Consider the following 16,789-nt stretch of genomic DNA (forward strand, 5'->3'; position numbering starts at 1 on the left):
AAAAAAAAATTAAAGCTGATAAAAATGCAAATGATTACCTATAGTCTGAATATTTTATAATAATATTTTACATTTCTCCCCCCCCTCAAAAAAACTTAAGAATTTATCACTTTTTCCAAAGACTGGAATGGAAAGAACACCAGCTAACCAAGATACAGTGATGGGTACCAGTGTGTACCCCTAGCTGCTCATGTAAATCTTTCATCACACCAGGTTTAGAACAAAAACTCACCACTTAATTGAATCGTTCAAATGCCACTGAGTAGGAAATTTTAGTTAGACCTAAAATTTACTTGTAAACTTAAGTAAATACATATATTCTGGCAGCATAGACAGTATTTTGAAATATCAAAAGATTTTTAAAGAATCTTTTATGCTCTTATGTCAGTTGTGGGTATTACTTGTTTTAGAACTTTAAAAGTATTCCTTGTATACTGTAGCTTTTTTATAAAAAAACAACAACAACCTTGCTTTATTTTCCTTTTTATTTTTGAGTTGTTTGCAACCCCCTTTTGAATAGTGAGAAACAACGCAATTAATTTTCTCCAGCGCAATCATGCATAGATTTAATAAGCATCCGAAGGTAGGATCCATCTGTAAAGTATGCGTTGCATGCTAAATTACTTCTCTTCTGTGGATTTTTTTCTTTCCAAACCTTAATTAATTGAAGAAAAAAAATGTTTATTAAAGTGGGAACAGGCTGGGCTCTGGCTCTCCGCCTCTGGTTCAAAAGTTCATACAATTCCCTGAAGGCTCATCTGAATGTGTGTGTCTCCCTCTCACAATCTTTCTTTCTCTGTCTCTATAGTAGGGATGAATGCCTAGAAAAGGTATATTATTTTGTTCCCAGGATCAATTTTAATAATCTTAACTTGAGTAAACTAACTTTTTTGTATGTACAGATTTGTATCCATTATATACGTTTATATAAACAGTACATACATATGGACACATAAATGTGTTATTTACAACTCTCCTGTTGCATAAAATTTTTTTAAAAAGGTATACTTTCAGTGGTATCTTTAAATAGGATGTAGATGGAGAGCAGGAAGTATAATTCTACAGGTGGATCTCACACAGGAAATTAAAGAAATTATATATGAACATAAGCTAAGTCTTTATGGATAAATTTAGACCAGAAGAAAAAATATTAAATCTATCCCAAGTAGAAAAATATCTACCCATAGAAAGAGAAATGGAAAAAAAAATAATAGGAAGTGATTCACTCCTGTGAGATGCTTTGGACACAGAAGACATTTCCTGACCTGCAGTAAGCTTTATGTGAGCTAGGTAAAAAGCAGCAAGTTTACTGTAAAATGAAAATATTATCTTAAAGATGAACGCAGAATTTTTTCAACTATCTCAATCGCCTACCTAGGATGTCATGAATTTCCTTTTGTGTTTTCAAAGTGTTGCTTTTTCTCCTTATTGTATGCTGCAACTTTTAGATCCTTGTTGTCGTTTTTTTAAGAAAAGAATACAAACTTAGTTTTTATCAAAATGACTAGTTTTTGTTTTCTAACTTGAAAGTTAGATTAGTTTTCTCCTTTAACACAAGTAAGATTTGCACAATCACTTCAAGAGTTAGGAGTATAAGGAATCAGAAAGCAGCACTGAACTTGACTGTGATCTCGCCTGGTTGAAGTCTACTTCACTTTGCCCACTTGCTTCTTATGAAGCAGTGTTCACCTAGAAGCCCAGCGGAGAGCTTTCCACAGGTTGCTTAATTTCCTCTGTGGACTCTTGTCCAGGGTACCTCAAGCCTCTGGTCTGTTAGTCATTTTAATTTTTTAAAAATAGACATTTAAATAGGGGGGAAACTAAGCAGCCTGGAAAGCTCTTTTAGTTTGGTATAGTTGCAGCCTTAGTCATGTTGTCCCGTTTTATCACATTCATGCCATATGAGTGTCAGGTGAGCCATGGGGACATTCCTGGAAGGAATTTTGAGGAAAATTCCATGTTTTCCTCTCAGAGGTCCTGTTGCTACTGCACATGGACATATACACATTTGGGCCACATTTGCAAACTTGTAAATCAGCTTACATGGAGGTGATGTTGAAATATGATCACCAAGTAACAATTATAATTGATGTCTTGGAAACTTGACGACTATCATCTGCTATGCAGGACACCTATTTCTGTGTCTACCATATCCCAGTCGCGCCACACCCAAAATGCCATGACTGTTGGAAGAACCTCGCGATTGCTTTCTAAACAGATTTTGGTTTACAAGTCTGTGAAACCCCTGAGTTGAATAGCTGTGGGTCTCACAAATTACATGCATGTAAATAACATACCTTTGAAAGGAGGATGTGTGGGCCCTTTCTCCTATATGCTTATGTCTCTGCTGTCGTAGATTGGCGTCCTTTGTGAGCTATTCAGTGACATTTCAGAACCATTTCGCTCTGCAGAAAACCCACAGTTGTGTTTCTTTAGCTGACACTGTGGCACTTGCACTGGAAATTGCTAGTTAGAAAAAAAAATTGTTGAGGCCGGTGGCTGTAATCAGCGTTGTTGCTGTCTGTTTCCTCAGACTAATAGCAGAGCGATCCGAGTCTGAGAGTTCAAACAGAGGTTATCTTTCCCAGGTAGCATCTCGTCCAACGAGAATTTGATTTTTTTCTATAGGACTTTACTCCATTAGATTAATGAAATTTCAATGAGAGCCTGGCGCCCCCTGAAGCTTTGTTAAGAAAACAAATGGTGATTCTGTAGGTGTGACAGCTTGCTTGGAGAGTTACGAGAAGGTGAATACATCCCCACAATCCAGGCAGCCTGGAACACATTGATCTCTATTTAAAGCACCAATCGGATTTTTGTTAATTATAAATGATTGATCTGCAGTTTTTCCTCTCTCTCCTCTTATATGTGTGGTTGCCCCTCCTTTCCCCACTTCTAACTTCTTTGCATGCTGAGTGCAGAGCTTTTTGTTTAAAGGGACAATCATAGAGAGCAAATTATAGCATTACCCAGCAGCAATGCTATGTGAATGTCATTGTCACAGCGTTCACGGTTCACCCAGTTGAGGTGAGCCCTGAAGTAGATTTCAGACTGACTCCATGTTCCCTCTTTACTTGCCTCATTGCTAAAATAAAGAATATTTTAATGAAAGTTAAGCATTAGAATCATTAAAATAGTATCATAGACACTACCATTATTATGTTTTAAAATCTGACTTGTGAACCCTGTAAGCCAAATCCCCAGTATTAACTCTGGAGACGGTGTATACCTTGTACACACCAGGACATGATGTGTGACCAACCCACCCTGTGTGTGACAACAGGGTGAGTGAAGGGAATATCTCTGACCTTAAATCTCAATTTATAGGCATGTAGGTGATTAATCCACCTTTTATCATCTTTGTGGAGTGGTTTTTAAATAATGTTTAGAAGCAATACTGTACTCAAAAACTGACACAGGTATTATTCCTGATAATTGCTCCACACATAGTTCTGAAGAGCATAGAAAAATGTCCCCAGCTTCTTTGTGAAAATATCTGAGCATTAAATGTATTTATTTATTGAATACAAAAGCACATCGTTGCTTCTTTGTTATTTATAACGTCACAATACATAAAGAATTTAATATACACAGCTCTTAGGAAACATTTGTAAAAATTACAGTTTAAGGAGTGTGGGTATTAGTGGATCCCATTGAAAGCGCCATTGACTTCACACTTCTAACTCAAATGTAGTTTTTATGAATGTGTATTTCTTAAGTTGGAGCCCTTAATTAAGTTTTAGGACATACCTTCTCAAGTTAGGATAATGAATTCGCCCCAGCGTTCTTTTTTTTTTTTAACTGTCTAAATAATCGATGCAATGCACAAGAGACTTTTCTAAGCCAAGAATCTTAAAGTCGTTTATAGTTTGCAGTTACACTCCTCTGCAAAATCTTTTGGGTTTGAAGAAATATTGCCTCATTTCTTCGAAAATCCTGAAACTTGTTCAACTTACTTATGAGTTGCTGTATCACTAATTATACATGGTAAGCTCTCACTAGCAGAAGAGCAATTCTGCCTTTAAAACCACAGTGTAAAATGGGCAAGAACCTCATGTATAACATACCATAATCTCCTCAAACCCCAAATTCTGTAATTTTTGAAAAGACCTCACTATTGCTTTCTGAACAGGTTCTAAGGCTATAATACTTACCTAAATAGGAAAGGTGTCTGACAGAACTGCCCCATAAGGTAATTATTTAATGATCCTGTGAGTACTCCCAGGAAAACTAGATTTAAAGTGTAATTTTTGTGGTGTAGTGTTCGTTCCCAGTATTTTAAAATATTTATTTTCTCCTCTTTATTATTGCTTATCGTTTTTATTGTAATATTTTTTAAATTAGCAAAAGTCATTAAGGCACATTTATAAATAATTATACCTATGACTTTTGAAATCAGATTTTCCATTAGCCAGAAAAAAAAGCACTGTGACATTTTTTTTTTACAAATATTAGCATATCGGAACAGTTATTGGTGTCAGTGTCTAAATAAGTGACCAATGACTACATTAAGACATGGGTGATTGTGGTAAACTCACCAAGTTCTTTTCATAACATTTTTCCAAAGGGCTGATTTTTAAATGTTTTGATTTTATTCCTGTTGGTTATTATTTTTTTAATAAGCTAACGAATGATTTTCATTAGTGTATTTGTATTTTATGTGATCTTGGTAGGTTCTACCAAGGTTAAATAATTTAAGGAAATAAACCATTATCTGATATAAGATAGCTAATGAAGTATATTAGATACTTGCCCTATTGCTGTATGAAATGGAGCTCCAAAGCTAACAACAGCTTTCTGCGGGAACACAAATCTCTATATAAATATCCAAATGTAGCAAGATGTTGCAAATTTTTAAAGATATGCCATAAAAATAGATTAACGCTAGCATGCAGTCCTGTTCAACTGAATTACAAAGGGATATCATGGGATTGCCAGTGACATTCACATAAATAAAAAATCAATTCTTAATGATGAGGCAGACTTGTTTTAGCACATTACCCAGGTTAAATGGAAGCACACAATGACATCAACTCCTATAAGACTAGTGGAATCATTGTATATTAATATGATTTAGGGAGCTACACACCTCGATGGAATAATTGTTATTATATCTATAGAGCCAGATGGCACTAGGTGTAAACAGCCATGGAGCACCTCAAACACAAGTGCGGCAGGAGATCTTTAAGGTGTTCCTGCATCCTGCTCACTCATCTTATCACTGGAATCTGCGTTACTGTTTGCAAAATGCTTTGAGTGCCAGTAAGCAAATTTTTCAGAATGGTCCTATTGTTTAATAGGAATATAGAATACGGAATGTCCTTAGCAGGAAAATAGATGAGGCAGAATAAATGAGAATAGATGAGGCAGCTACCTGGATTTGTGGGGTTAGTACTGTATTTTTTATAAGAAAGAGAAAAGAGGGAGTCATTTTTTTCCAGTTACCAGTGGCAAAAAAAAAATGGAGTTTTCAGAAATTTTAAAAAATGAATGCACAGATTTTCAGTGAAGTATGCTCTAGTAATTACTGTTATCAGAATAACCCTATGAAGGAAACCCACAGTTACAAAAACGTGTGCTTCCAAAGTAAGAGAAACTTAAATTCAGAGAAGTGTATTTAATTTTTTGTAAAATGTCTCCCTTTGTTTTTGAAGGTTTAAATTGATTTCTGCTAACTCTAATTACCCAATTAAAGAAAACAACAGATATTCAACAGATATTTATTGGGCACCTACTATGTGCCAAGCACTGGGGATATAGCAGTGTAAAAATCCTGCCCTCCTGGAGTTTACATTCCTGGGGAGGGGCAATGATATGATATATGATATGATATATGATATAAAGTATGATATGATTTTGGAGAAAGTATGTTAAGATAGAGTATAGGAATGTAAGACTTGCTTTTTCCCTCTAAAAACATAAGAGAGATCATCTAGGAATAATGAAAGAGGCTGGGAAAGTTCTTGTTTAAACTTCTTCCCACTTCATCGATCTTGTGAAATTTCTAGTGAGTTGTCTGATTACACACCTGCTGCAACACACAGCCGCAACTCAGTGGCCGGGGTTAAAGAGTTGGAATGAGTTCAGTGTAACCTTAGATTTTCTTGGCTTAAATTAAATTTAAAGTGTTACATACATTTTTTTATCGTTGGTTTCTTTCCTTTGATAATGGCATTAAAAAGCATATGATTTTTTATTTTAAATAATTCTTAAACTGTCCCGTACTCAGCCTTATATAATCCATGTTTCCTGTTTTCTAAATGTCAAGGATATAAAACCAGACTCATCTGGGGATCTTTATCATAGTATATTTCGTGGATTTAGATTCTCAAACATATAAAACAGATTTTCCAAGTGTGTAAAATATAGGAAGCTCCTCAAAATTTTGGGTTCTTGTAAAACAACCGTTCCGTCCCTTAATGACAAAATTCATCTTAATCCAGAGAGTATATTCCCCACCCCGCGCCATGGTACTATTGACGAATTAACTCCTGGGTTTTAAACTAATGTTCAGTTCTTCACCAGAAGTAGTTTATCATATAACTGCAGCTACTCTGGGCAAAACGTAGCAAATGCTGTGAAATATTCCTTTAGATGAAAAGGTAAAATTCATTTTGTAACATGGCATAGTCTTCATTCAGGTTTACTTTTGATTAAATATTAAGAATCTATCTATATATCTCTATATATATTTAAAAACAAAGGATGTGTTACAAAGTGTTAATAATGGCAGCAAACTATAACATAACATTAGAGGTAGTATTTACTCTTTCTTTGCACTTTTCTGTATTTTAATTTTTTTCTATTGTACAATGAACTTGTATTCTTTTCAAGTAATCAAGAAAATACTCTCAATGTTATATTTTGAAAGCTAGAGGAGACTAAAAATCGATATTTTAACTTAACACAAAACCTTACAGCTGGCAAATATATGCAGCTCAGTTCTGCTAATAATAGAAAGTTGTAGAAATCGCTAAGGTTCAAGATTTAGATAATACCTTGAAATTACTAATTTAACTTATCTTTATTCATTGTATTTGAAAAGTGCTGTGCAAAATTTAATAAATTTATTCTTTCTTTTATTTCCAAAACATCAAGCTTTTTAAAAAAAAATAGTAGGCTAGGATATTTCTATAGTAACATGCCAGTTATACCAAATTTCATAAGGAAACATGTTTTTAATTTCAGGTCTTTGAATGTGATGCTGCTCATAGGATGAGTATCTATGAATGTATAAGAAAAAAGAGACTTTGAAACTTTGTTTCTTTTAACAGTCAACAATATTGAGCCTATCAGAATGCTTGAATGGATAAACATTCCTACTGTTTTAATTTTGAATATAGATTGTCTCGTGCTGATGGGAAGTATTGTTAATTTTAATAAAATTAACTTTATATTGTTATTTCCCCGCTTTATAATAATTTTACATGGCACCCTGGGGATGCCTCTGTTTTACATTATCAGGTGTCACATTTGCCATTTGGTTGGTATAGCAGCGTTCAGCTTCACATCTCTATTCAATTGCCTGAAGCCACACTATTCATGTTATATTACAAGAAGCTATATTGCTATACACTGCACAAGTTTATATACTTTTATTTTATATGTATATATCATTTTTGCATTTTCTTAAAATCATTGTTTTGTGCTATTTCCCAGCATTCCTGTTGCTTGCCTTTAGGTAGACACAGTTATAACAAGTTGGCTAAGACACCTTTGCAATCTGCCTCAAGTACTAACGTATTTATTTCAATCTAGTAGCCAGCCACAATTTTGATACAATCTTAGCAAGTACTTCATTGTTTCTGATAAGAGTTATAGCTTGATAAACCCATTAAAAATAACTTTTTAGATAGTTATCGCTATTTAAAAATAAGGGGATCATAAAAATAAGGAGAAATAATTGACAACTTTCATAACTCACTGTACGTCGGACAGATCCCTCAGAGATATATCAATCAGAACATGTCTCCATTAAATGTTACCACTTGGCATAAACTGTCCCAGGAATTCTTAGAAATCAGACAGACTAGCAAACAATCTTTATGAGAATCGAGTATTTGTCAAATTAAATACCACTGTTACTAAATACACTATAATTAAAGCTATACTGAGTTCCTCTTGAGTTAGTTCATATTTTTACTTTTTCCATTTCTTAAAATATAAGTTTATGGCTTAGTCTTAAGTTTTGTCTAGTTTGAATTGTTTTATTGCAGGCTTTTATCATACTGCTATTCAAGGTGTAGAGTGTGCTAAAACATTTTGGTTGACTGTGTCAAATACTTATTATGGACAATTCAAAATATGCATTTTAAAATAGACTTTCCTTTCCACTTGAGTTTGTGTATATATGTTGATTAGCAAGCTGGTCTCTTGTCTGAGACCTTAGATGCAGCTGCTTGGTATTTGATTGATAAGTTAATGATCCCTATAATCTGAGGAGCATTTAACTGATAACTGATAACAAATTGACTAATCAATTTAGCCCTGCTTTAGTAGCTTATAGACAGAACTGCATAAAAATGAGTAATGAGAAGTTTCTATAAAAGAGTGCCGTATATTGGTATTTTTGTTTTTTGGAAACTGCTCTGTTTTTTATTTTCTTACAAAAAATTTCTGTGGCTAGTAGGAACTGTGTCTCTGCTCTGAATCATATCATGATTCCATGTTATTAGTAATCATATATCACTTCCTTTCGCACCTTCAAGTTTAATATTTTGTGTACAGTCTTTTAGTTAGAATCTTGGAACAAATTATTATATTATAGCTGTACTTTTGTTTCTACTCAGTAAATGTAATTACCCTGTCATTCTCTTAAAGTGTAAGTTGCTTATTGGATATATCTTTCATTTTTCTGTTGTTATTGTGAAATTTGTAGGTTTGGGGGATGTTGCTGACTACAGGTGGTGAAAATGTGGAGCCCGGTGGTAAGAGTCATGCCTGTAGTGTGTGACTTGCCAAGTGACTTTGATGAAGTCATTAAAATTATCTAGCTAATTAAGATGAGCAATATGAACAGAAATTATAAGAAAGGGAGGCAATTATTAAGCTGATTTCAAGCCCAAAAGAACTCATGCTCTTGCGGAAGAAGTCAAGTGTGTGTGTTTATTATGCGGATGTTGTAGATGTTGGTTGTAGCTATTGTGTGCATATCAAATGCTTATGTCGCTTATGTAGCTTAGATCCACTCAGTAATTCCTAGTTGGCTGTTTGCTTCTGGGCTGAATTCATAGATTTTTTTCTTTGCTTTTCTTGTTCAAATATTTAGAGATCCTACATGTGCCATTCGAAAAGTCGTACTTATGCCATTGCAATGGCAATATTGCAGAGAACTTTCTTGTAAAAATGTAGCAGGACATGGAGAGAATTTGGGGATAAAAATACTTTGCAGCATCCCCATTCTGAGCCAGAATTGGAGGTAAATGACTCGCAATGTGCACAGCAATTCAATGGCTACTGATATATTTCTGAATTTTTTAGAGGGAAGTTTATTTGAAAAAGATTTTATGAAGTCTCTGAATATAGGTAATTTCAACCATGTTTATAAATATTTTACCTGCCTTGAATAGATGATTAGTTTTGTCCAGTAACAATTTCACAGTAGCTAATGTGGCAATATAAATATGAATATTTAGGGGGGCACTTTTTTCTTTATATAGTAAATATGTGATTAGTAATGATTTCTTTTACAGAAGGTTTTTTTTTTAATGGCACATTGCTTTACAATGGAAACAAAGTTAAGTCTGAAGAATTACATAATGAAATCTTCTGGGAGTATGTGGTTTAGGTATAATTACAAAAGTGAAAGTGTATAATTTATACTTGCATAATGCCTTTCATTGAAGGTTATGAAAATAAGTCTTGTACTCCAGGCTTCACATTTCTTGTATGCCTCCCTATATAATTGAAACAACTTCCCTGCTATGATCTAACAATAGTCCTACACTCGAAAATACCTAAAATTTAACATCACGCAGCAAATCCTCTCCATAAGATAGTGTGAGTGATGCCTCATTTGTCTTTATTCTTAATTAATTGTTTGTTTGTATAGTCTCTCCTTCCATGGAGCATTTGAGGTATCCTCCCCTCCCTTTTAAAAGACTTTTATCCAGGCTAAGTAACTGCTATCAAAAATTTAAAAAAAATTTTATGGGGGGCCAGCCGAGTGGCGCATTGGTTAAGAACTGGCTTGGGACGCCAGAGGGCCCCGGTTTGGATCCCACATATGTGAGCCAGTGACGCTGCCCTCTACAGCTAAGATGCTGAACAACAGCTCAACTTGGAGCTGGGTTACCGTGAGTCGCTGGCGATGGCGTAGGCTGCAGCCCCTTTTGCAGTGGTTTGCCATAGGCTACTGTATGTAGCCAGCAGCCAGCGTGAGCGGCCCTCAAGCCGCAGTGAGCGGCCGTCCAGAATCCGGCAACTGATCTGCCTTACCGGGGAAGAGCACAATGATGGTGCCAACTTGGGCCAGTGAAGCGACGTCCTCCACAACTAGACTGAAGAACAAAACGACAGCAACTTGTCTGTTCCCCTTCCCCCAATTCCCCAGCACTGTTCCCATCCCCCAATTCCCCAATTACCCAGCACTGTTCCCATCCCCCAATTCCCCAATTTTAAAAAAAATTAAAATGTGTTGAGATGTGTGTTAGGTGTTAGGCATTGTACTAGCTGCTTTCCATGTAATATCTCATTTTAATTCTCATAGTAATTCTGTTAGCTATATATTACTATCCCCATTTCACAGAGGAGGAAACTAAAATTCAGAGAGGTTAAATAACTATACCAAGACCATATTATTCTAAGCTGTGGCAAAACAGGAATGTTAATTTACATCTGACTCCAAAATTAGATGTAGGCGAAAATGAGGAACAGAGTAAGGAACAATAATCAGAATTCCTGTCTCCTATTCTCACCATACAATCGCACTTGATGCTTTTTATGATTTCTGGAGGAGAAAAAGATGAATAATAAAAATATGGCATTTGTTTAGGGCCAAAGGATCAAAAAGGCCTCATGAGAAATACTGTCATATGGGCTCCATTTTTCTCTCTAGACCCAGCTTGACCAGCAAAAGGAGTTGGTATTCTATAAAGGAGAGTAGGTGTTTCATGTAGTTCCACTTATTGATTTTTGCTTTTGTTGCTTGTGCTTTGGGTGTTATATCCAAAAACTTGCTGCCAAGACCAATATCAAGGAGATTTTTTTCTCTGTTTTCTTCTAGGAATTTCACAGTTTCAGGTCTTGTATTTAAATCTTTAAATCACTTAGAGTTAATCTGCCAAACATATATCTGAAATTAACCCCTTATCAGATATATATCTAAAACATATAAAGAGCTCATATTACTCAATAACAACAGCAACAACAACAAACAATCCAATTAAAAAGTGGGGAGAGGAACTGAGTAGACATTTTTCCGAAAAGACATACAAATGGCCGACAGGTACATGAAAAAAATGCTCAACATCACTAATCATGAGGGATATGCAGATGAAAACCACAATGAGATATCACCTCACACCTGTTAGAATAGCTGTCATCAAAAAGACAAGAGATCACAAGTGTCAGTATGATGTGGAGAAAAGGGAACCCTTGTGCACTGTTGGTAGGAATGTAAATTGGTACAGGCATTATGGAAGACAGTATAGAGGTTCCTCAAAAATATTAAAAATAGAACTACCATATGACCCAGCAATTCCACTCCTGGGTATGTATCCAAAGGAAATGAAAATAGTATCTGAAGATATATCTGCGCTCCTATGTTTATTGCAGTGTTAGCCATAGTAGCCAAGATATGGAAACAGCTTAAATGTCCATAATAGATAAAAGATTTTACACACACACACACACACACACACACACACACACACACACACACTAATATTATTCAGCCATGAGAAAGAAGGAAATCCTGCCATTTGTGACAACATGGATGAAACTCGAGGGCATTATGCTAAGTGAAATACGTCAGACAGAGAAAGACAAATACTTATATATAATAATTTATATGTGGAATCTAAAAACGTCAAACTCATAGAAGCAGTTTAGAATGATGGTTACCAGAGGAAATGTGGAGATGTTAGTCAAAGGATACAAACTTCCAGTTAGAAGATGAGTAAGTTCTGGAGAACTAATGCACAGCATTGTGATTATAGTTAACAATACTGTATTACATACTTGAAAGTTGCTAAGAAAGTAGATCTTGTGTTCTTACCACAAAAAGAAATGGTAATTATGTGATGTGATGGAGGAGTTAGCAAAAGCTACAGTGGTAATCATTTTGCAACATATAAGTGTATCAAATCAGCATGTTGTATACCTTAAACTTGCACAGTGTTGTATATCAATTATATCTCAATCAATCTGGAAGAAGAAAAAAGGGCAGTAGGTAGAATAAGATTTCTGATCCTCTCCTAGAATCACCTATCCCATTTTATTCAATGCTCACTCGGAAATGACTCCAAAAATAAATGACTCAAATATTTTGTTAAATGTTTCTTTCCCCATCCCTCATAACATCCTAACTATTGAGCAAATACCCCAAAAGAACATTTAGAGATGGCTGTGAAGATTTGAAGAAGCTAGAGAGTGAATGTACCAAACGCATAAAAAATAGCCTTCTCTCTGTGTCAAAAGAGGCCTCAGGCTTACTGTGAGAGAACTCTCCATTTAATTGCTTTGTAGGCTAATCCATACCTCCATGTCTCTCAATATGACTTCCATAAATCTCAAGCAACTAAGAATTTCAGCGTGCACTGCCTGGCATCTGATGCTGAAAACTACAGATCTGGTAACCTGATCAGAGTTTAATGACTACTGTGGGAGAACTCTGTTAAATTGTGAACAAAACCCAAATGCTTTCGGTCTTATGTATTAAATATATCTGTGCCAGATTCTTTGGCAGCCCTTGAAAGCTAGGTCCCCCAGACTTGGCTAAAGTCCAATTTTCTTTAAGATTTCCAAACCTCTAGGACTGCTAAAATATATACTGATTAACATAGATATCATGTCCTCTAGTGTAAGGTGAGAGTGAAGTTGTCACAGAATACCTGAATCCCTCAGTTGCTTATAGAAAAGCGACATATCAAATATACGTGTATTTTTTCCTACAGTCTTCCAATTGTGCTTTTCAGAAGCTATTTCTGAACATGGCGATAGAGCTCATCTGAACATGGATGTCACCTAGGTACTTATATCCAAGCCTCCATCACATATCACCACCTTTGGAATTGGCAGAGCCTACCATAGGCCTGCGTGCCTCTGAGTACACTGAAAGGAATGCCATTTCAGAAATAACCTGTGCTAAGGTTGCAGACATGTTTTTTCTGCATGTCCTGACAACTACACATGAGTAGTCTGTTTCAATGTTTCAAACTCACCATAAAGTTTCTATTTGATATACAATGTCTTTAAAAAAAACTGACCTCTACCAATTATTTCTTTTCTTTATTAGCAGTTCTGTTCATGACCTACTTGAAAAAATGAAACAAAACAAAAAACATCATTATAAAGGATCTCCTCATTAGAATCAGAACAACTACAGTTGTTTGCTATAAATGGTGTTGGGTTGGGCAGTAACAGGTTGGTAGGTCCCTCTAGGAGAAGGGACCAGGTGGGATTTAGCTAAGGAGAAGCAGGAAAGAGGGGAGAGGTAAAGGAAGGTTGACGGGTGTGGAAGGGAGGGAGCAGCTGGTTTTCCTGTGAGCTGAGTTGAAGCTGGGCAAACAATTTCAAAGCTACATCCAAGGCGTTCAACCTACAGAAGACTAGGCAGGAAAAGGCATCACAACAGATTGAGTAATCATGGTGTTCAAAGAATGACAGGTGAGAGTGTGGGGCATTCATTTGGGAGTTCCAGGTGGGACAGGAGGGAAGTGGAGTCTAGTCTCAGAGAAGGAGGCTGGCTTGAGTCCCCCTTCTGGCCTGGTTGGAGTCAAGCCCATGGGGAACTAACTAGATACAAGGAACCCAGATAGAAGGGCCAATTAGGCAGACTGAGAGCACATTGTCCTCCGGAACCTAAGTTATTTCGCCACCCTGAGGAAAATGAGAGGGAGCAGCAGCTTGTAACCAGCCCTCACCTGCATCTTTGGATGAGTGTTCAAGAACCAATGAGACTACCCCCCGCCAAGTCAGCCAAATCAACAAATATGTGATGTCATCTGTGTGGTTCTTAGTGGCCCTATCCTGCTGCATCTGTAGATGGCAGAGGTTTTTATAAGCACCTTTAATCAAGCTGAGTTTGAAAGGGTTGAATAACTTAGCCCAGGTCACAGAGCAAGAGGGCATGGAACCATGATCTGAACCCAAACTGTCTGACTCCAGAGCTGATCCGGCTTTAACCACTATGGTACACTGCCTTAGTCACGTGGACTTAAATTTTAGATACAATTTTAAACAGATCTTCCCTTAGGAACCGTTCTCCAGTTGTCTATTGTAGTCCACCCTAATCACAACTTTTCTGTGTACTCTCTCATCAGTTATGTATTTTTGTCTGAAGACTCCAAACTCTTTATTTTTCACCGTAGTTAATGCTGCTTTGGAGTTCTTCTCAAGTTGCTTAAGATATGTAATTATTTTTGATGACCTTGACAAAATTGTGAGCTCCAAAATGGTCTTGGCTGTGTTACCTAACCTAGTTCACTTATTTACTGGAGCTACCCATAAGAGGAGCGTGCCAACCCTGCTGATCCTTAAGGATCGACCAAATATTGTTTCAGGGGAATCAAAGAAGGCTCACCCCACAAGGTCCTCAGACCAAATCCCAAATATTTGATGGCTTGGATAACTTATTATATTTTATAATTAACAATGGAATTCTGGGGGCCAAGGGAAACTCATTTGCTCTTGAACATCCTACAGGGGAACTCAGAGCAGGAGTCTCTTGACATTGTAATTATCTATACTGTAGAAATAGCCAATATGTCTAGGCCAGAATTTTATTGGTATTTCTGTGTTTGGATAATTATTAGATCATATGCTGTCCCTAAAATAGGAGCTTGACTCTCCCAAACATCTTGTTAACTAAAAATTTCATTAGTTTATGGCTATTTCAGAGATCTTAAAGTACTTGCTCTTTTTTAGCCAAATTAAGAAAATAATTACAAGGAATTACAAAATTGCTAAGGGTGGATGGTGTTTTATAGTTATTGTTCCCACAAATGAGTGGATTTGCATTCAGCAGAGGAGCACAAAAATTGAGCAGTTTTTCTTACAGAAGAATAAAAGCAGTTTATTGGTGTGGGCAGTTACACTGTGGTTTTGTAATATATTAGCACTGGGGGAAGCTGAGGAAGGATGTAGAGGACTCTGTAATCGTTTAGCAACTTTTCTGAAAATCTAAAATCATTTCAAAGTTTAAAAGTTTTTATAAAAAAGAAAGACATTCATTTGGGTGGAGGTAAGTAGTGAATGGGGGATAGTGGCAACAGGATTGGCCATGAGCTGATAGTTATTGAAGCTGGATGATCGGTGCAGGACGTTTATAATGTTATTTTCTCTTCATTTGTACATGTTTGAATTTTCTTATAATAATTTTTAATTTAATAAAATAAAAAAGAAAGACATAGGAAGAAGAATTATGCACAGTTTGACTTTGGGCAAACAGAACAATTTTCTAAATGATATTGTTAGCTGAGACAAACTTGTATTATCCTTGAATTTCAGGGGTTTTGTTTTTGTTGTCTGGTTTTTTGTTTGTTGTTGGGTTTTTTTTGTTGGTGTTTTTGTTTGTTTGTTTGTTTTTGCCATTCTTATCCTTTGGTGCACAAAGAATAAAGTAATGCGTCTGCAATTTTTTGAATTCTGGAATATATATTCTTAGTTATATTCAGCTATTACTCTTCAGGTTTCCTTTATTATTACGATGCTAACATACATACACCCAAGATAAACTAGAATTTTTTTTAAGTTCTCTTATCTACCCATAAACTAGTAGACAGTAATATTTATTTTATAAGTTTGGTTTTGGTTTTTCTAAACAATATGAATGTAAATTCACACCATTGGATTTTCCCATTTTTTAAGTAGTGAATTTATGATGTTCCAAAGATAAAAAAAAAATTATACTAGATCATCACTATAAATAAGAGAAGTTTTAAATACCATGTTAGAACTTAAGCCGTAAGTCACTAGGATGGAGGCCAGAATGTTGATTTCTTATTTTCTAAGTCCTCCCTTTAAGGAGATCTGACTTTGCAGATTTCCTTAATTAGTTTGGGAATACGCAAGGCTTTCTTTAAAGCACAATTTGAAGGCATGCTGTTTCTGCCCACCAAGTTTAGACCTGGTGGGCAATGTGTGGTGCTTGATGTGGGACCAGGCAGTCTCCACTTGGAGGGCATTACGGGCACCAGGAGAAATCAGAACATGAAAAAGTGGGTGCCATGATGATGACAAAGAGCCTTGTGGTTCATTGGGCACCTGGGGAGTGGAGTGCTTAAAAATGAGAACTGTTGATCTACACTGCCTAGGTCTAAACACAGATTCTGTCTTGAGTGTTTATAGCAGCTTTATTCACAATAGTCCCAAACCAAAAACGACCCAAGTATCCATCAACTGGTGAGTGGATAAAAAAGTTTTGGTATATCTGTGTATGCTAGTGGAATACTATTCAGCAATAAAAAATGATATACTGGGCTGGCCGAGTGGTGCATTGGTTCTGAGCAGCTCTGAGCAGTAGGGCCCCGGTTCAGATCCCACATGCGGGCCAGTGACGCTGCGCCCTCTATAGCTAAGATGGTGAACAACAGCTCAACCTGGAGCTGGGCTGCCGTGAGTTGCCAGC

The 16,789-nt window shown here is 36.1% G+C and overlaps 1 protein-coding gene and 1 long non-coding RNA gene across 2 annotated transcripts in view; one reads left to right on the forward strand and one right to left on the reverse strand.

Annotated features, from left to right (window-relative positions):
• LOC109380750 (uncharacterized) overlaps window positions 1-2,466 on the reverse strand; it is a 19,362-nt gene extending 16,896 nt beyond the window's left edge. The window contains exons 1-2 of the long non-coding RNA XR_002123554.1: window positions 2,298-2,466; window positions 1,227-1,286 (exon numbers count right to left, since the gene is read on the reverse strand). This is a non-coding gene — a long non-coding RNA (uncharacterized LOC109380750). The remainder of the gene's footprint in view (window positions 1-1,226; window positions 1,287-2,297) is intronic.
• SKAP1 (src kinase associated phosphoprotein 1) overlaps window positions 1-16,789 on the forward strand; it is a 304,650-nt gene that overhangs the window by 155,670 nt on the left and 132,191 nt on the right. The window lies entirely within an intron of this gene.

The sequence above is a fragment of the Hipposideros armiger genome, unplaced genomic scaffold (assembly GCF_001890085.2).
Source record: "Hipposideros armiger isolate ML-2016 unplaced genomic scaffold, ASM189008v1 scaffold_40, whole genome shotgun sequence".
Lineage (NCBI taxonomy): Eukaryota > Metazoa > Chordata > Mammalia > Chiroptera > Hipposideridae > Hipposideros > Hipposideros armiger.